The sequence below is a fragment of the Chionomys nivalis genome, chromosome 20 (assembly GCF_950005125.1).
Source record: "Chionomys nivalis chromosome 20, mChiNiv1.1, whole genome shotgun sequence".
In the NCBI taxonomy this organism is placed as follows: domain Eukaryota; kingdom Metazoa; phylum Chordata; class Mammalia; order Rodentia; family Cricetidae; genus Chionomys; species Chionomys nivalis.
The window spans coordinates 47,576,777-47,597,903 of NC_080105.1; the positions used below are offsets into that span (position 1 = coordinate 47,576,777).

General features: G+C 48.1%; 1 protein-coding gene across 1 annotated transcript in view; it reads left to right on the top strand.

Annotated features, from left to right (window-relative positions):
- The first annotated feature begins 12,118 nt into the window (after positions 1-12,118).
- The window catches only part of Plekha2 (pleckstrin homology domain containing A2), an 82,701-nt gene continuing 73,692 nt past the window's right edge, over positions 12,119-21,127 (top strand). The window contains exon 1 of the mRNA XM_057752472.1: positions 12,119-12,537. The gene's annotated coding sequence lies outside the window, so the exon portion shown is untranslated. The remainder of the gene's footprint in view (positions 12,538-21,127) is intronic.

Sequence of the window (21,127 nt, forward strand, 5' to 3'; positions counted from 1 at the left end):
CTACTGGTACATAGATTCAAATAAATGCATAAATGAGATCAGCCGAGTCTGGTTAGTGTTGCTAGTACGTTTTTTAGGGCTGACCGTTTGGGCTTGGATAACCACAACGGGGTTCATCTCCGTGAAAGACTAATTCTCCCTCTTTCGGCAGCTTTTCGTTGCCTGAACTCTTCATCAAAGAGTGTGGTCCTGTCTTGTTACAGTTTCTGTTGCTGTGATGAAACTCCATGACCAAAAACCAGGTGGGGGAGGACAGGCGCTATTCGGCTCACACTTCCACATTGTAGCCCATCACTGGAGGAAGTCGGGACAGGAACTCAAACAGGGCAGAAACCTGGAAGTAGGAGCTGATACAGAGGCCATGAAAGGGAGGTGCTTGTGCTTCCTGACTTGCTCAGCCTGCTTTCTTATAGAATGTGGGACCACCAGCCCGGGGATGGCACTGCACACAGCGGACTTGGCCCTCTTCCATCAATCACTAATTATCACTAATTAAGAAAATGCCCTACGCTGGGTGGTGGTGGCGCACGCCTTTAATCCCAGCACTTGGGAGGCAGAGGCAGGCAGATCTCTGTGAGTTCGAGACCAGCCTGGTCTACAAGAGCTAGTTCCAGGACAGGCTCCAAAACCACAGAGAAACCCTGTCTCGAAAAACCAAAAAAAAAAAAAAAAAAAAAAAAAAAAAAAATGCCCTACAGGCTTGACTATAGCCTGATCTTATGGAAACATTTCCTTCCTTCCTTCCTTCCTTCCTTCCTTCCTTCCTTCCTTCCTTCCTTCCGTATTTCAAAAGAGACGGGGTTTCTCTGTGTAGCCTTGGTTGTCTTTATCTTGTGTCAAGTTGATATAAAACTGTCCAGCACAGACCCCATGAGTTTGTCCCCCATGCGTGTTGGCATGATATTGGTGGCATCTTTCAGGTCTCGTTTAAGCAGCTATATTGTTGAGATTTTATGGATTTCTCGTATCTAGAAGATACAATCTTACAGAGGGCTTCTTGGGCCTCTGGCTTTTATAGTCTTTTGTCCCTAAAACAATTCTTGGACTGGGGAGATGGCTCAGCAGGTAAAGGCAATTGGCTGCATAAACCCAATGCGGAGTCTGATAGGGAAGTTCAGTCCCAAGAACCCATGTAAAAAGCTGATGTATCTGCATGAATGGATGCAAGGGTAGTCCTTTCACTTCTGTTGCAAGATGGGAGGTATAGAAAGAATCTGCCAGAAGCTTGCTGCCAGCTCACTTGGAGCACACCATGCAGAAGCACAAAGAGACTGCCTCAACAAAGGGAAGATGAGAACCAGCTTCCGAGACCTGTCCTTCTACCTTGTTTGCTCGTTCTGCTCAGAGTGGCCTTGAACCTGAAGACCTCTGCCTCTGTCTCTCAGGTGCTGGGATGATAGGCGTGGTATGCTTCATACCCAGTGGACATTTTTTTTTTTTAAGATTTGCTTATTATATTATGTAGTGCTTTGTCTACATGTGTGCTTGCAAGGCCGAAGAGGGCACCATGTCCCATTACAGATGGTTGTGAGCCAACATGTGATTGCTAGGATTTGAACTCAGGACCTCTGGGAGAGCAGTCAGTGCTCTTAACTGCTGAGCCATCTCTCCAGAGGACTTTCAGAAAGATTTTTGATACTCAACAGTGACTTTGAGTCTACTGTAATTTACAGTTCAGTGCAACTGTTTAAAACACTGGCCACCTAAATATTCTTAGAAAAGCAGAAGGAGGAGAAGGAGGAGGAGGAGAAAGAGGAGGAGGAGGAGGAGAGAAGAAGAAGAAGAGAAAGAAGAAAGAAGTACATCATTATTTTGATAGACTGAGTTCGTGTGAATGGCGTTCCTTGGAATCATAGCCCGGATGCATAGCTGTGTTTTAAAACTGAATAGCAGTCTGCTAAAGGAAACTCAGGCAGGGTCTCTGCAGCAAGTTCCCTGGGTGCGCTTCTTTCAGGCTCATGCGAGAACAGCTCCTTCAGCCAGGCCCTTGATCTACTTACTCTCGACCTCTACTTCCCGAATGTGTGCGCCTTTCCTGGCCTCTTGCTGGGCCCTTCTCCGTCTTTAGGAGGCCTGGCTTTGTATGTAGCACAGAGAAGGTAACCTCGAGAAGAGGGGATTTCAGAAATTAGGGGTACAATACTTGCCTAGCGTGAGCAAGGCCTGGGGTTCAGTCCAGGGTTCGGCTCGGTATGGAATCACAACAAACAAAAGAGTCAGACGTCCCCTTACAATGTGAGCTCATGAGCTAAAGGGGGCAGGGTGCCGGCCAACTCTTCAGGGTATTTTTAAAGGCCTCTTTGGAAAAAATAAATAAATAAATAAATAAATAAATAAATAAATAAATAAAGGCCTCTTTGGGCTTCAGTTGGCTCTGGGGGAAAGTGCCAATGCAATTGTGGATAGAGTGCCTCGGAGAACTCTGAATCCAGCGGTGGAAGCAGGTGTGGAGGGTGAGGGGCCTGCCCGTCTCTGCCAACTTTTGAGATGAAATGTTTGGAATTTGAGGAACTCCCTGTAAGCCTTTCTTTGTCCTGTTTTCCCAGACTCTGATGTCACCAGCCATGCTCACAAAGCATGCCCGCGTGTTTTTTTGACTGGCAACCCTGGGAACCCAAACCAGCATGGTGTGTGGGTTGAGCCACAGTAAGCGTGCTGTCTAAGCAGTTGAAGACATTGTCCACTGCAAGTAGCAGGCCGGGCACTTCAGGGGAAGGGGACCAGCTTCCTAAGACCCAGTATGGTCTTGTTTGTTTGTTTTTATAATAAATTCAAATCATAAGTTATCTTGTAAGTATAAAAATATCTTCAAAAATAGATCTGGGCCAAGTGTGGTGGCCCATGCCTACGGAGCCAGGACTCCAGAGGTGGAAAAGGAGAACAGTGAGTTTGAGGTTATCCTGGAGTACATGGTAAGACTCTGTCTCAAGAGAAAAAAAGAAAAAAAGGAAGACAACCAAGGACGGCAGAGCATTTGATTAGCATTCGTGAGGCTCAATTTGGGGGTTCACCCCAGCATTGCGATGTGTGGTGTGTGTGTGTTGTGTGTGTGTGTGATACTGAGCACAGGAAGCCAACTTCCTCAGGTACCACCCAAGCTCTAAGCCTCAGACACAACAATCTGTCACCTGTCAAGACTATCAAATGCAAAGAGACCCCGAAAGATGTTGCCTGCCTCCCCCAGCCAGGACAGCAAGGGCCTTGGGGGCCCGGACACTGGAGTCCAGGGACTGATAGGGAACATTCTCACAGGTGTTGTAATTTCAGGGAACTCTTACTTCCCTCCTGCAGAACCCACAGCTTCCTCTCCCTTGCAAGTCTGTTCCTGAAAGCTTCTATTTGCTCTGGGCCACCTTTGTCCTTGAGCATTAGAACAGCTGGGCGTGGTGATGTACCTTGGGAGGGAAAATCAGGAGTTCAAGGGCATCCTCTGCTGTGTAAGTTTTGGAGGAGCTTAAACCACATGAGCTTTCACACACACTCCCCCATCAAAGTATAGAGCATTTATGGCAAGCACACGGTCAAGATCAGCTATACGGCCTCTGCTTGAGTCTTCAGCGGCTTCCTGTTATCCAGCCTTCAGGGTCCTTCTGCCCTCCCGTCCCTACGGTGGCAAGCCTTGCTCCCTCGCAAGCTGCTGGGCAGTCAGAGTTAAGCCACTCAGGACCACAGGTCTGGGAATCGAAGCAGAGAGCCTGTGAAGGACCCTGAACGAAGGCTGCCCTTCCTTCCTTCCTTCCTTCCTTCCTTCCTTCCTTCCTTCCTTCCTTCCTTCCTTCCTTCCTCTCTCTCTCTCTTTAAAGATCTATTTATTTATTATGTATACCAATGGTTTGCCTGCATGTGTCCCTGGAAATTGAACTCAGGACCTCAGGACGAGCAGAGAATGCTCTTAACCACTGAGCCATCTCTCCAGCCCCAAGCTGGCCTTTCTTTAGAGGTCTCTTGGAATAGGTTTGCACTAGAGTGTACATGAGAGAGGTCCAGGCAGGGTACCCTAAAGCCAGGGGATAGTGTAGATGAGCAAGTGTAAGGAGTTAGGGGGAAGCATCAGACCTGGCCTGGAACTGACGATGTAGACTAAGCTAGCCTTGAACTCACAGAGATCTCTGTCTGTCTCTGCTGGCATTGAGGGCATGTGCCGTCATGGCCAGTCACGGGTCTATTTTGGAAAACTTGTATTCCCGTCCACATAAAGTGCCAGGTAAGGGGAACTGAGACTCGTTCTCATTCACCTTCCCCTCCCTCCCTCCCTCCCTCCCTCCCTCCCTCCCTCCCTCCCTCCCTCCCTCCCTCCCTCCCTCCCTTCCTTCTTCCCCCCTCCCTCATCAATACAGTTTAACTTTCCGTATTTCCTACTCTTCTAAATATCATAGGGAAAAATATCATTTTACAAGTGTGAAACATCGGAGTCCCTCAGGGCTTCTTCACAGAAACACTGTCTGTTGCTGAGATCAGCAAAAGAGTGCTGGACCCTTCTAACCCACTGTGCGGTTGTGGTTCTCAAGATGCACCCAGACTGGCAGAGGCAGCTGCCTAGAAACTTCAGAAACACCAATTGGGTTTCTACCTATTTCATGGTATCTTCAGGCAGTTACTTCATTAGCATGTCTGTAGATGATAATGGGTTTCACGATGGCATTCCCAGAGATCACCTGACGTGAACTCATGATGTCCATGACTCCTTTGTCCTCCTTTCCTCCCATCCCTAGAAACATACACTCTTGAAACCCAGTCTTGTGTGCTGGGTCAGAACCAGGTGTCTGGACAAACTGGGTGCAGTTCCGATACAAGTGGTTTAAGAGCCACTTCCCTGTGGTGTCACATGTTCCAAGAAGCTACGTGTGGAATGAATGGGTCACTGGGCTCAAGATTGATTTGGGGACATTTTTGTTTGTTTGTTTGTTTGTTTCTCCCTCTTTTTGCTCTTTGGTGTTCTGAGACAAGAAACCTAGCCTGATCTTGGAGCCCCATTTCTCCTGTTTTCAGCCCCCAAGTGCAGGGATTGCAGGGAGGTACCACCACAACCTTCCTGTTTTTGCTTGGGGGTAGGGGCTAGTCAATGTTGCCACCAAGCACTTAGACTTTAAACTATGATTATTTGAAATATAAAAACACAGCCAGTGTTTTTGGTGATGGAGCATGCACTCAGTGCACCCCCTGAGCAGGGAGGGGGGCGAACAGCAGCCTGTGGTGGGTGTTACTGCCAGAGTCGTCACAACCGACCGTCGCCATGAAAGGCCGTTGTAATAATAGTTGCCTGAAAGGATCTGTTTCCTCACAAATACATGCAGTTACTGTGTGTCCATCGAAGACAAAAATGACAGTGGTACATGACAATAATCCCAGTAACTGAGAAGCCTGAGGCAGGAGGATAAAGTGCTAGAGGCTAGATCACATGACCATGACCTATCTCATAACTCCACCTTCAAAGAAGCAGACAGAAAGGGTGCTCACACAGAGAACCCACAGGGCCCACTGGAGAACTCATTTTGTATGTCGTAAAGCTTCTGGCCACAAAGGACTTGCTGTCAGGTTTAGTCAAGACTTGAACAGAGGACAATCCCAGTCACTCAGTGCAACAGATCAGGTTAAGTGGGCCTTGTAGAGTCTAGAGTTTTTCATCAGGACCAGGTATAGCAGGAGAGATAGAGACAGAGACAAGGTGTGTTTGCGTGTGTGTGTGTGTGTGTGTGTGTGTGTGAGAGAGAGAGAGAGAGAGAGAGAGAGAGAGAGAGAGAGAGAGAGAGAAAGGCAAAGACAGAGATGAGACAGACAGACAGACCCTGGGTCTCCCCAGACTTGGGTCTCCCTTATTCAGGCCCCACATCTTCCTTCTATTAAACATCACTCAAGGCTAGTCGATATATAAGGTCCCATTTCCCTTCTCTCCTACCGTAATACTTTCCCAGTCTGTTTTTCAGAGACCCCCCCCCAAAGGAATGATCCAGTCTACCAGACCCCAATAAATTCAGAGATTCCCAGGAGAGACTCCCATGACTGAAATGCCTCACCTCCATTGGGTTGCATGTCACCAGGAAGGCACGTATGACTGCCCTCTGTGGTCACTGAGGATGTCATACATAGTGATCAATCACTCAGAATGTGGGTCTCCCGGGTTTGTCCCATGCGGCTGGGAATCCAGAGAGCCAAACCCCTAATCTCTCTCGCATAGGGATCTAGAGATGATGGTAACTGGTGTGTGAGCAGATGACACTAGAGAAAGAGAAGCCCTGTGCTATAAATACAGCCACTGCCCTACTCACTCACTCCTCGGCTGCCCAGACCATCGGTGCCAGCAGCCTCTGGCCAAGGGTGAGCACAATTACAAGGTCAGTCATAGACACTGTCCTGGCCGCACATACTCCAGGAGAGCTTTAGTCATAGACCAAGGAAGAGGGAGAAGACAGAAGCAGAACAGAAAGAGGGGGTGGGGTGGGGAGAAAGCTGGAAGCCTGCGAGGGTTCAAGCATCTACCGTGGAATATTTTACTTTTTTTTTCTTTAATCTAATTTCCTTTAGAAACTAAAACTCATGGAAGGAATGAAGAAAGGAGGGCATAAGGACAACTCTTTCTCTCTTACACACAAACAAACAAAAGCCAAATCACCCTTTTTTAAAGGAGGAGGTGGTGCTTAGTCTGATGCTCAGAACATAGACTGTTCTCAGGTTCTCAGCTAAACAAGACTAGAGCTGGTAGCCCCACCCTCTCTTTAGAATCTGTCATCTTAGAAACCTGACATATCTCAGGTGAAGCGGAAATGACGGAGGGGCTCTTCCATCTACGTTGCCAGGAAATGGCCTTGTCACTGACGTCCTTGCAAATGTGGACCCATAAAGCCACGGGGCGATTTGTTGGAAAGGCCAGGACTGTGGGGTGAGGGGGTCTTGGGGAGCCCTCCTGCTGGGCCTGTACGCTTTGGGTGCTGCAGGCTGCTGCAAACAAAGGGAGCTAGGATGGAGACACGAAAAGCTCCTGCGTGGGAGCAGGTTGCCTAACAGCGCTGTACCTAAATAAAGAAGGCCACCGTGTGCCGATGACTGTGGCACAGAGCTGGTAGTCAGTTTTCACCAGACGGAGGGAGGACAGGGGTGGATAGACTCTACTGTCACACCAGGGACAAGTTCCAGAAGTGCTCGGATGAATCACTGGGTACACATGCACACTGGAAACAACTTAAATATAGGTGCTGGGAGTGGTCGGATGTCAGCGCACAAAAGCCGGAACGGCAGGCACAGAGTTGTTGGACCCCGTGCATCTAATCCTGTCCACTACTGTGGATTTTAAAAATATTTATTTTTGCTTATATAGGCGTGTATGGTATGTGGTGTGTGTGTGTGTGTGTGTGTGTGTGTGTGTCTGTCAGGGGACAGCCTTGGGTATCAATCCTTGTCTTTTGTTTTGTTTTGAGGCAGGGTCTCTCTTGTTCTTCTCCACTGTGCTGTGTCCTGCAGGCTAGCTGGCTTATGAGCATCCTGAGGATGTTCCTATCCTTACCTCCCATCTTGCCTCAGGAATGCCGGGACAGACACATGCCACCTCATCCACTCTGGGTTCCAAGCATCAGAACTCAGGTTTGCAGGTTTGCCGGAGAAGCATTTGCCCTGCTAAACCATCTTCTCAGCTCCTTCATGCAGGTTCTTTTGGTCCTTGCTGTGTGAGACTCCCAGTGACTTACCTAAAGATGAGCTATTGCTAATTACAAAAGAAAGCAACAAAACAACAACAAAAATAAACAAAAAAAAATCCACACTATTTTAGGGTGCGGTAATGGAAAAAGCATCACCTAATTGTATATGGCCACAAATGTAATTAACATCAGGCCTGCCATAGTTTGACATTTGAATGTCCTCCAAATGCCCATATATTGAATACTTGGTTCAGCTGTAGCACTAGTTGGAGAGAGTAGAACCTTTAAGAGGTGGAGCCCCGTGGAAGGTAGTTAGGTTGTTGGGGTGTGCCTTTGAAGGGAACACTGGGACCCTAGCCCCTTCCCGTTTCCTCTTTGATCCCTGATGGCCATGGGATGAACAGAATGCTCTGTCACACACCCAAGCAGTGCTGCTGCAGGCCCCAGAACCACGGGGCCAAGTGACACAGACTGGAAGCCCAGAAACTGCAAGCAGACAGACCTTTCTTCTTAAGTTGGTTAGCTCAGGTATTCTGCAAGAGTAACGGCAATCCAACGAACAACATCTTATCAACAGCGGTTTTACTTTTCCAAGCTGTTGGGCTGGAGAGATGGCTCAGTGATTAAAAGCACCGGCTGCTCTTCCAGAGGACCTGGGTTCAATTCCCACGTACCCACATGGCGGCTCATAACTGTGTGTAACTCCAGTTCCGGGGATCCCGATACTCATGAAAAAACCACCAAAGCACATGAAATAAAGTTAAATCATAAAATTAAAAAACCAAACAAAGCACCGAGCCGTTTGGCTCTGGTTGAGGAATTTGTTGAGCAAAGAACTCTCTTGTACACCACCAAAATTCCATCAGTTAATCAAGCCACAGATATTTTGTACAGTTTTGCCATGGACAAAATGCCCTGTTCTGAAGACATTGTCTTTTTGTGTCAAGTTGGGTTAGTGATCAGTTAAAAAATTAATGTATAGACGGGCTCTGGGTGGCTCAGACCTATAATCTTGCCTGCTGGAGAGGCTGAGACAGGAGGATTGCAAACTCAAGGCTAACACAGATGCCACAAACGGCCAGAGGTACAGCTCAGTGGTGGAGAGGCCCTGTTTAGCTTGTGTGATAGACAACCAGGGACCGCCTCCGCCCACCCAGCAGCCCGGCAGAAAAACACAGCAGCGCCTCTCTGCTTCTCCAGGCCCGATTCCTCCCATGCATTTCTGAGCAGCCTCCGACCAGGCCGAGTGAGCCAGCACCCATGTTTACCTCAGAGAGAGAACTCTTGGAAATCGTTTTCAGACTAAGCCCATCTTCCCTTGTGGCCCCCACCTGTGATAAGCAGCCTCAACACTGACCTTCGGTATCCACACTGAAAGACTTCGGGAGTCCACAGTATGTTTGCTGCCCACTGCTTAATAGCCACGACCTGATTACAGATGCTTGGCTGATCCTCTTACCATGTCTTACACATGCTAGCTCATCAATTAATTTCGTCTATGAGCTCTTTCTCAGATATTAGGAACGTACTATTCTCTTCCTCCTACAAAGTCACCATAGTCCACCACTATTGACCACCACGTATTTTTTAATTGATATAATAATTTTACATAGCTATGCGGGTCAGTGTGAAAATCTGTGCTTGCACACGTGGATAATGATCAAGTTGGAGTAATTGGAGTTTATACTACAACTTAATTTTTTTTTTTATTTTGTTTTTTCAAGGCAGAGTTTCTCTGTGGAGCCCTGGCTATTCCGGAACTTGCTCTGTAGACCAGGCTGGCCTTGAACTCAGAGATCCGCCTGCCTCTGCTTCCCGAGTGCTGGGACTAAGGGCATGCGCCACCATCGCCCAGCGGCAGCGCTTTAAACATCGATCATTTCTCTGTGTGCGGCGTCTCTGGACTCCAAATGCTTGTGCACCTCAGCCTCCCTCTGTGCCACGGAACAGTTACTTCCTCGTTTCCCCCACCTTTGTTCCACAGCACTGAGCACTCAGAGGGAGGCTGTGATGGGCCGTGGGCAGACTCCAACAGTCCTGCAAGAGGCAGTTGGTGGATCCTCTTGCACCGCCAGTCACTGGGTGAGCTCCCTGCTCCCTGGGGAGGTGGGGTGGTGGGGACATTTCAGGGCCGTGAGAGATGGCAGAAAAGTGACAGCTCCTGCCCCATATACCCTGCCACCCACTTAAGTCCTTTGCCAGTTCCATATGTGACTGTGGGGGAGACCAGTGATGGCGGTGCCAGCAGCCCGAGGGCAGGTAGGGCGGCTCTGTGTACCACCTGACAACTATTAATATCTTTGCTGTAAGCATCAGATCCCTGCTCCTTTGCAAAAGCCGCCCCACTCAGTGTGGTCTAAACATGTGAAACGGGGGAGATATCTTTCTGCTGCAAAGTGTCCTGATCGCCGTGCCAAGTGGAAGGGAGTACGTCTAAGGGGAAGGGTCACGTGTGCACTGCCAAGCGGCTGTCTGGGAATAAAGGGCAGTTGGGAGGTCTGCCTGGTGTACAGGGTACAGCAAAGATGCCAGGAGGGGGTGATCCTCTTGGGTGGCAGAAAAGATACTGTGTATGAGCCGGAATTTGACCTTTGTCTTGGAAGAGGAAAGGCTTGGGTTTGGTGACCAGGAAGAACGCCTACGCTTAGGTGTACCACTAGAAAAGCCTTGGCGGAACTTGTGGGGTTACCTGGAAGCCCCACGGAGAAAACAATGAAAGCATGGGGGTGAGGATCTTTGGATCAGGCAAGGTAACCCCACGGTTTCTGTAGGTAAATGACTGCAGCTGAAAGCTTTCAAACCCCAGAGACGCGGCCTTAGGTTGTTGCCATAGGAAAATCAGGCTGGTGGCCCCGCAGAAGGATTGCAGAGGCAGGAAAAAGTCCAGGAGACTCATCGTTCTCCTTAAAACCTTCCAAGAGCTTAAAGGAAAACTCAGAGGCCGGGGGCTGTAGCCCAGTGGTGCAGGCCTTGCCTAGCATGCCTCAGTTCCTGGTTTTGATCCTTAATGCCACAGAACCAGGAAGCAAATAAAAAGAAAACTCAGATGTCTCCTCGTTTCTCAGCAATGCTTTCTCTATGCTGTCGTGTGTCACCTTCTCTTGGGGGCGGTGCTTTAGCCCTGGGACCTTTGTCATTCTCTCAAAGGCAGCTAGCCCCAGGACCTTTGCACTGGCTGCTGCTCTTGGTTGCCACTTACCCTTGGGTTTTTGCTATGGCTTTTCTTCTCAAGTAGTGATCCCGGTCTCAGTTCTAACTTCACTGTCTTGGGACGACAGTCAACTCCTTCATGTCACCTCCTGACACTGTAATTGTGAGAGCCTTTCATGTGGTCATTATCCCCAAGTATGATTCATAGATGGGAGGTTATCTGTTATCTTCTTCCGCAGTATGTCCCCAAGCCCTAGAGGTGGGGATGAAGGGATAATAAGAGCCTGAAATAAGAGGGCTAGGTGGGAGGAGGGGAGAGACACGCAGCAGAGAGAATCTGTGGTGCGTGGTGCCTTGCAGGGTGTGGGTGGTGAGAGAGGAGGAGGCAGGGACACATTTGGGTCTCTTGCTTGGGCAGCTGGCTGTGTCTGTAGAGAACAAGGAACACAGGAGAGCTGGGCAGACAGGGTCTAGCCAGGGATGTCAGTATCGGGTATCTTAAGTTGGGAATATTCCAAAGTGGTAGACATGAGGCAGTATGTTGATAGTTTTATGTCAACTTGACATAAGCTAAAGTCATCCGAGAGGAGGAAAACCTTAATTAAGAAAATGCCTTCGTAAGATTCAGCCTTTGGGCGTCTTTACAATTAATGATTGAAGCGGGAAGGGTCCAACTCCATTGTGGGTGGTGCCATCCCTGGGCTGCTGGTCCTGGGTGCTATAAGAAAGCTGGCTGAGCAAGCCATGGGAAGCAAGCCAGTAAGGAGTAACCCTCCATGGCCTCTGCATCAGCTGCTGCCTCCAGGTCTCTGCTCGAGTTCCTGCCCTGACTTCCTTCAGTGATGGACTACGGTGTGGAAGTGTGAGCTGAATAAACCCTTTCATCCCCCAAGCTGCTTTGGCCATGGTGTTTCTCCACAGGACCAGTAACTCTAAGACAAGTTGGTAGTAGGATAGTGGGGTGTTGCCATGGCAGACCTGACCATGTTGTTTTGGGGAGGACTGTGGAAGGACTTTAGAACTATGGGCGAGAAAAGCCATTGAGTGTTGAGAGCTCAGTGGGCTGTTGTGTGGGAGCCTGGAAGACAAGAGTGTAGAGAGCCAAGCAGACCATGAAGGCTTGTGAATTCTAGAGGGACAGTTCCAGAGTCACCAAAAGACTTAGCTGGGCTATTTGCTATTTTGATTTGAGAATCTGTGGTGTATTGTTAGCTGGGGCCAAAGAGTCAACTGTGCTTAACAAGAGACCGGAATCACCGATGTAAAGCCTTTGCTTTACCAGGACCATGGATGCTGGTCTGCTGGAGCAGAGAAACTAGTGGCCATTAAGAAGAGAACAGCGTCACTGCGGTGAGATCTTCCCGGAAGTGTTTCCTGAGAGTCAGCACACGGAAGCTCTGCTCCGGAGGCAGCTAAGATTGTGCCTTGCATTTGCATCTGAACTTGGCCTCCTAAGAGTCACCCAGATGGTGCTGGTTCTAAAGGCATGAAGGGGGCATGGAGAGCTGCTGAGGCTTGCCACTGTGTGGCAGGACTGGAGTCCCTGAAGAGAGCCCAGGAGAGGCTACTGGTGAAAGCACAGCTCTGTTGCACAAGAGAACCCAGCATTTTGGAGATTCCAGGACCGTAGGACAACCACTAAGAAGAGCAGCTGAGGTGGAGTGGAGCCTGCCAGAGTTCAGAAGACAAGCTGTTTGTGTTGCAGAGGGTGGAGCTGGAGAAATGACCTAAGCCCTTTGGAGGAGCCCATGAGACAGTGAGTGAACCCCAGATAATGGGCATTGGATTGTTTACACAGTTGGAGTTCGGTTTTGCTTTGCTCTGATTGTGACTGCTCTCCTGCTCTGGTTCTTCCCTCTTGAAGTAAGGAAGTATTCAGCTTATTTTTGATTTTACAAGAGCCCACAGTTAAGACTAAATTTTATAAGAGGTTTTAAATTTTAAAAGAGACTTTAGGGTTTTTTTTTTTTTAAAAAAAAACATTGAATTTTGAAGTATTTGTGTAAAGACTGTGGCTTTTTTTAAGTTTATAAAATGTTTTATATCGTGGTGTTGATGTTAATGTGAGATCGTGGGGATGAAATAAGAAAGGAAAGGTTATGGTTTAGCAGTGATGTGTGTCAAGTTGACAAGGGGTCAGTTGTGCCTGGTAATTTCATGTCAACTTGACACAGGAGAAAGTCATCTACGAGAAGGGGGTAAATCAGGCTATAGGTAAGCCCGTTGGGTGTTTTCTTAGTGATAAGAGAGAGCCCAGCCCATTGTGAGTGGTCCATCCCTGGGCTGGTGGCCCTGGGTTCAGCAGGCTGACCTACCCATGGAGAGCAAGACAGGAAGCAGCACCCTCCATGGCCTCTGCATCAGCTCCTCCCTCCAGGTTCCTGCCCTGCTTGAGTTCCTGTCCTGACTTCTTTCAGTGATGGACTATAGCGTGGCCAAGGACATCAAATAAGCCTTTTCCTCCCCAGGTTGCTTTGGTCATGGTGTTATCACAGCGATAGAAGCCCTGACTATGATAGACAGTGAGATGTGGTATGACAGAAAAGGCCCAGGTTCAGCAGACATCTGAGAGCGGTCAGCAAGAGGCCACAGGAAAGAAGAGGGAAGCGATGTTCCTCCGTGCCAGTGACTGGGCCTGGACTTCTGGAGTGGTCTGGTTTTTGTTTCGGGTATTTTTGCTTTTTGTTTTGTTTTGATAGCTTTCCCAGCCATGGTCTGTGCAGGGGCCCCAAGAGCAGTAACTCCCAGCAGACTATGCACGGAGACCTGAAGACACTTCCCCTTGCCTGGCCCCTGGCAGGAAAACAGTAGGCCCAGTCTTGGGGCCAATCAAGGGAGTATGTGCCTGAGAGCTGCTCAACGTAGGCTTGAGGATCCCCTCAATACAGTGTGTGCTGGAGAGTCAGGAGCCGAGCCTCTCCCGACACACAGGGTTCACTCAGAAGACAGCTCCCCACCAAAGGACAGCCCTCTCGAATGCTAGGCAGAGATGGCGCTGTACAGGCTGGTGGCGCAAAGGATGTGTCTTCAATACCAATAGATTAAATTCATCAATGACGAAAGGAGAAATTATTTCCATAGCAATAATAGTAATAAACTCTAAAAATACTGAAATTGGCATTTTTTTTCCTTTCAGGGTTCCCTTTTCTTCCATTGGCCTCATAAAATATATTACAATCATGCCCACATCAGCATTCTCGTTACAGGTTAAGGAACTTATCTTTAACTTAACATAAACATCTATCTTTAGGTTGACTATTTATCTTTAACTTCACTGAACATTTCAAGTTAAGGTCTTTTCTCCAAATACAGGTAATGTTTTGAGGTTCTGGCTAAGAGCTTCCAGGCGGCAAACACAAGGTAGCCTAGAATACATATGCGTAATTTTTTTCTCACCTGTGTTTCCTACCCTAATGTTTGGAAAGAGTTTGAGAGTGGGAGCCAGAGAGTCAAAACCACAAACATGTCCACAGTGTCTTAAAAATTGCTTTCTCCAAAGAATTTGATAACTGGCATTGCAAGGGCTAGCTTAAACGCTAACGCATATTTATTTCTAATTATGTATATAGCTGTGCATTTGGATATGTGGAGAAGCCAAAGGTTGGGTTTCTCGAGAGTTGGGGTTCCAGGTGGTTTTAAGCTGCCTGACGGAGGGGTTTGGGTACTAAATAGAGGTCCTCTGGAAGACCAGCACATCTTCCAATCCGTGGAGCCAGCACTCCAGCCCCCTTACACTTAAAAAACAAACAAACCAAAAATCAGTGAATGAACCAACTGAAGGCTCCATTCAGCTACCCGACAGGCTCATCCCCCAGTGACTGAGCTCCAAAGGGTTTCCTTCAGACAATGGCTTTGAGTGAGGCCTGTATAACAGCCCCAAACAGATTCGATGCTCTGTGGAGTGATATTGGGGGCCCTTTGGGTAACAGTATTTCATCCAGGACTTGTACTTGTTCGCTTTTGTGTGTCAAACCCCAGACGACCCCATTGCTGCCCCTTCTGGGTTTGATTCATGAGACTTCTTAATGAGACTTTTTTCTGTTATTCCTGTGACCCTCCTGTTTGAGCTTCCTCAGTGCAGGAACTGGCTACCCTTTCTAAAGCCCCACTTCCGCTCCCTCTTTCCTGCTGTAGTTTTCTGTCTTAGCTATGGCTGTTTTCTAATATTCCGTAGACATTTAGTCACCTCTCCGTCACTATAACCAATACCAGAGACAATGAACTTATGAAGAGCAAATGTCCCTTTTCCCTCGCCATTTGGGAGATGTCTTAGCATGGTTTGTTTCTTTCCCTGGTGCTTTCAGGTGCATCATGGCAGAGGTGTGGTAGGACAAAGACCTCCAAAGAGAGGGTCCCACCGTGCTCTTCAAAAGCATGGCCCTGGTGGCTTAAACCCCTCTCCTTGGGTTCTCATTCAAGTGTGCACCACCACCGCCACCAGGTCCTATCCGGTTATTTCTTTAGTTCATTTCTCTGTGTGGTGAGTAGTGTTTCTCTTTCTGTCTCTTTCTGTGTCTCTCTGTGTCTCTGTCTCTCTGTTTCTGTGTGTCTCTGTCTCTTTTTCTGTGTCTCTCACTCTGTGTGTCTGTGTGTCTCTGTCTCTCTGTGTGTGTCTGTGTCTCTCTGTCTCTGTTTCTCTCTCTGTGTCTCTGTCTTTCTGTTTCTTTCTCTCACTGTCTCTCCCACCTTTAAGAAAGACTAATTCCAGCCAGGTGGTGGTGGCACACGCCTTTAATCTCTGCACTTGGGAGGTGGATCTCAGTGAGTTTGAGGTCAACTTGGTCTACAAAGTTCCAGGACAGCCAGGACTGTTACACAGAGAAACCCTGTCTCAAAAACAAAAACAAAAGCAAAACAACAACAACAATAAACCCAGAACAAACAAACAAAAAGAAAGGAAAAAAAAAACTAAGTCCAAACCGACTTCCTATCCTTTTTCTTCTCTTCTTCCTTCCCTCTTCCAGATTGTCAGTCACATGGCTCACCTAAGATCCTCTGGAAACCTAGTGGTGCTGGCTGAGGACTAAAAGCCTGTTTCCTGCACGGTCGTCCAGTGCTGCCACCATTCCTAAGCCACAGTGTTGCTGTCTAAGAAACAGCTCATAGACACAGCCTGCTGGTCGAGTGTGGGTTAATGAAGCTTTGAAGCAGGATGCTCAGGAGGCCAGGCAGCCAAGCAGAGCCTTTCCAAATCCCTTTCCGAGATTGCCAGGGAGGGAGAAAACTCAAGCATGTGTTTGTTCTTCTGTCATTTTTTCAATTCCTCACTAATCCCGAGCCCGGCTTCCTCAGATTGCCTTAAAAGGCAATGGTTTGTGTATACAGGATGTTTGAAAGTTATTTCAGTCATATGAATTTGGACGTAACAGTGGGATGACTTTATATATCTGCAGAGTTTATAATGATCAAACAGGGTGGCTCACATGCAGTAATTGGACAGGTGATATCTACTTTTGCAGCGTGTACTGGCCATGTCATTAACATTCCATTTCTCTATCTATAGTTTACTTTGGAAGCCCTGAAGGATTTCTCTTCCAGTTACTCATAAAATATGTAATAGGTGATTGTGAACTGTAGTCGCTCACTGTTTCAGAATATAACATGCTGACACTGGGGTGAAACGGGAGATCTGAATATCGAGAGCATCCTCAGGAAGTCACTCAGGACACACGAGAAGACTGTGGCCGAGAATGAGGGGGAAGTGGAGGGCTGCAGTCCCGTGCGAGCTGACCAGTTGTCTTGAAACTGTTATACTTTTGAATGTGGTTATACAAGGACCCAAGAAACTAACTCGAGATAGCTTCAAACTCATGATCCTCCTGCCTCAGCTTCCTGCGTGCTGGGATTATGGGTGTTCATGACCACTCCTGGCAAGAACCAAACTCCTGATGCTGCTGTGTGGTCCCAGTTGTGAAAGGCTTGCCATGTCCCATGGAAAATGCTAGGACCATGTCTTGCAGTGCCCTCCATGTGGGGCTGGTTCATCTCTCACCTCATCTCCTGCACGTTTTCCCCTGTGTGCCGTGCTCCAACAAGGCCTTTGTGCTGCAGCCAGGCCGGTGAGCTTGGCACTGAGTAGGCCTCCAGTTGATCTCCCTTCCTTAGGACCGTCTTCCCCTAGATCCTGTGTGGCTCACTGCATCCTGCACGTGGGCCTCAGCGTGACTGTTGCCTCCTGTGCTGAGCTCTTTCCTCAGGACATTTTATCTTTTCTCCATTGATTGATTGACTTGCAGCACTGGGGATTGAACCTGGGTCCTTGCCCCTGTACTTGGTGTGTAATCTACTGCAAATCTAGACCTTTAGCCTTCTTTTTACATTTCGTTTTGACACAGGGTCCCCTTAGGTTGCCCAGGCTGGCTTGTGCTTGTTGTAGGCCTTGTAGAGTTCATTATTCAATCCCTTTAGCCTCTAAGCAGCTGGGCTTACAAGCACACACTACAATGCCTAGTCGTGCTGCACATTTTATTTTATTAAAGATATTCTTACAGGTGTATGTTGTATCCTGAGCACATTCTCCACCCTCCCTTTTTTTCTCCTATTTCTAAAAACCGTGGTTTTGTTTTTATGTGTGTATGAGTGTTTGCCAGCACGTATGTGTGTACACCATGTGTGTGCCTGGTGCCACAGAGGCCAGGAGAGTGTATTAGAGTCCCTGAAACTACAGTGACAGATGGCTGGGAACTGGCAAGCAGGTTCTGGGAACCGAACCCAGGTTCTCTGTGGGAGCAGCAAGTACACTTAACCACTCAGCCATAGTGTCAGCTCCCATCTTTCCTTCCTTAATCCCTCTGCTCCCCTAGATAATTCTGCTTCTACTTTTATTTAATGTATACGTACTTGATTTTATGAGACTCTATAAAGGCTAGGAGCCATAAATGAGAGATAACATGCACAGCGCTTTTTAACTTTTGTCGCTCTCTCTCTCTTGCTCTATTTTAATTCACGTTGCTACACCAATGCTGCTTACTGGTTTCCTTGTCTGTGTCAGCCCCAGGAACAGAGCAGGGACTGTCGTTCTCCGCGTTCACCCTGAACACCTGCAGCAAGCCTTGCCAAGGAAGGCACTCGGCAAATATTGTCTGAGCTGATGAAGAAACACACTAAGAGGCTGAACTGAACCCTTCTGGCTCAGGAAGGGCAAGCAGGCTCAGCATAAGGGCAGCGTCAAGATGTGGTTGAGGAATGTTGGCAGGGGGAGCTGTCCCAGGACGAGAACCCTAGGGTTAGTGAGCAAGGCACACACAGGAGGGCAGCAGTGTTGTGCGTACCACAGAATTTCCACCCTGGGATGTCTGCTGGGTGGCTACAGGAGAAGCAGCCAACCATTAGCATCGGAGCCAAATGTTCATTCTGAACAGTGACCTTGAAAAACCAGACACTGTCAAACAGCAAGCCTGCCCTTTTGCCTTACACGTCATTCGTTTGCCTGCCTGGACGAACTCATCACCGAAAGGGTCATTATTTAATGGCTGGAGAGATGGCCACAAAGCATCAAACGTCTGTTTATTTAAAAGGAAATGTAAGAGCATATTTGTTTTCTTTGTGGCGGTGGGAATGGAACATGGGGCCCCTTACACGCCAGTCAAGTGTGCTGTTTGAGTCCCAGGGAGAGGGAGGGAGAGGGGGAGGAGGATTTTACTTTCTCCCTAATCAGCTGCTCAAGGCCACAGGGCTCAGCGCTCAGAAGCACCTGGAGTCTGCCTAGCATCCTCATCCTCACACAGCACAGGTCCCCACCAGTCAGAGGAGCCTCGTGTTTGGCTTGAACACACACAAGATCTTGGTTTGCTTTGTTTGATTTCTTTTGTTGTTTCCAACTCCCAGCAAAAGTCCCCTCCAAGGAGGGCTGGAGAGATGGCTCTATGGTTAAGAGCACTGGCTGCTCTTCCAGGGTTCCATTCCCAAAGTTTACAGGGCAGCTCACAACTGTCTGTAACTTCGGTTTCAGGGGATCCTATGCTCTCTTCTGGCCTCTTGGGCATTGCACGCGTGTGGTATACAGACATAGCATATAGGCAAAAACACATACACATAAAATAAATAATAAATTTAAAGAATAAAAAATAAAAACCTTCCTAGGAAAGTTGAATTTCTGGCCACAAGCGGAAGCAAGCAGGTTGGACACGGTGGTTGGTCTACACCAGAATCGCCTTCTGCTTAAAGGTTAATCTATCTTGAGCTAAAGAAAAGTTCAGAGTCAGAGACATGGAGGATGAAGGAATGTGTCTCAGGAGCTGGAGATGGGACAGGCTGGCTTGGGGTCAGCTCACTGGGGCTGGTGATGTGTGTGTGTGTGTGTAGGGATGTGCGTATAGTGTGGGTGCTTCTCCTCTCCCTCCTTGAGAGAGTATTGTCATGTAGTACAGACTGGCCCAGAGCTTGTAGCCCTCTCATGTCTAGTCGCCCAAGTAGTTGGCGTTACAGGCTTTCCCCACTAGGCCCAGCCAGGCTGGTGGTGGGACAGCTTCTTCTTTCCAGGCCTCCCTTCCTCTGTCTCATCCAACACTAAGTTTCAGGCCAAAAGCTCCTTGGCTGTGCCTCCATACTTTACTGTAAGTTCTCACAGTCAGCCCTCTGGTGAAGGAAGCAACATGGCTACAGCTTTCTGAGACCCGTGAGCTTCCCAGTGAGCAGATCCTCTGAGTGGGCGGGGTTGCTCTTTGTGAACCATACCCGCTTCAGTTCATCCATATTTTATTTCCCTTTGCACATCTGCTGACTGGCCCCACCCTCTACTACCTGGTGCTGCTATTCCTCCCTGGCTGATTCGCATCCGGGGAGGCACACATCTCCACGGTCCTGTCAGCTGTCAGCGTGTCTACCTGCTGGGAACAGACTCCTGACGCTCAGCAATGGGTGCTAGCCTGGGAGGGGCCTGTGGTAGTCAGCTGGCCCGTCCCATTTATTTGTCAGGGAGACAACTTGGTCACCTAATATACCAGGGCATGTTTTATGATTCCTCATTCAGTGACATTTCCAGGACCTCAACAAAACCACCCGTAAAACCTCTAAGTGGAGTGGCAGGTGCAAGTTTAGCATGCCGCGGGCCTCAGTTTCAGACAGACAAAAGGAGAAGGAAGAAGGAAAATGGTACAGAGAGTCCTTTGAGCAATTCCTTTGGCCTGTTGATTGAGACCCCAGCTCCTTTTATTCCTTATGAAAATAAAGTGTGCTTCTGTGCCCATACCTTTCAGGGCCCCCAGCAGCAAGGGCTTCCCTTTGCCTGCTCTCCAGGCCTCGGGTCATTTCAGCTGCGACAAAACACTGGGTAACTCAGGGACAAGGGACGTTTACAGCTCCCGGTTCTGAAAGCTGGGAAAGTCCAAGATGGAGCAAAACCATGTTTGCTATCTGGCGAGAGCTTGATCTGCTTCATAGATGATACCCAGCTGTGTCTCCACAAAGCTGAAGAGGCAAACCTGAAGGTGCTGTAGCCATCCTGTGGGGAATCTGTACCCACCCTCTGTAAATGCTGTAGTTAGTCACCCTTAGATTTTATAGCCCCCCTCAGCATAGAGGCGGCGGCTTTCCTCCGTAAACACTTTGGCCATCTTCTGGTGCTGTAGTCAACCAGACAATGTGTCTATCCTCAGTGGATGTTGTAGCCAGTCTCTGTAGATGCTTTAGCCTTCCTTAAATGCTGCAGCCATCCTCAGCAGACAAAGTAGCCATCTTCCACAGACACAGATCATTTGTTTCTCTGGGCTCCTAGGTGAGGCAGAAGCCTGGTTGTGTTTTAGTTTTTCTTCTCTGGACGGTCCTGGGTTTATCAGAATTTACCCTCTTGTAAGAAATAAGGATATGGAATTGATTCTCGATCTTGCCTTTTATGTATGCATTTGGAGGTGGATGAGGAGGCAGGGTCTCACTGTGTAGCCCAGGCTCACCTGGACTCTCCCTCTGCCTCTCAAGTACTGGGAAGACAGGTGTGTGTCAATAAGTCCAGCTCAACTCTGGTTGTTCTGGCAATGAGTAATACCAATTGATGGATACTGAAAGTTTTTGCATACATGTGTGTATGTGGGCTTAAATACTTGTATCTAAAACATCTTCTTAGGGGGCTAATAGTTTCCAATACTGTTTTACCATTTCACATGTAATAATCAACAAATATATATTGGACTATAATATAGCTCAGTGGAGAGGGCACCTAGCAGGAATAAAGTCTGGGGTTTGATTCCCTGCATGGTGACCGATCAGTTAATCAGTCAATCAACAATCATAATTGTAATAATGAGTTCATCTCAAAAATGTTGCACCACTGAGAGCCTTATGGATACAGGATATTTTTAAACATTTTAGTAAATGCAGTTTACATATGCATTTTTTTTTTGCTTCAGAAA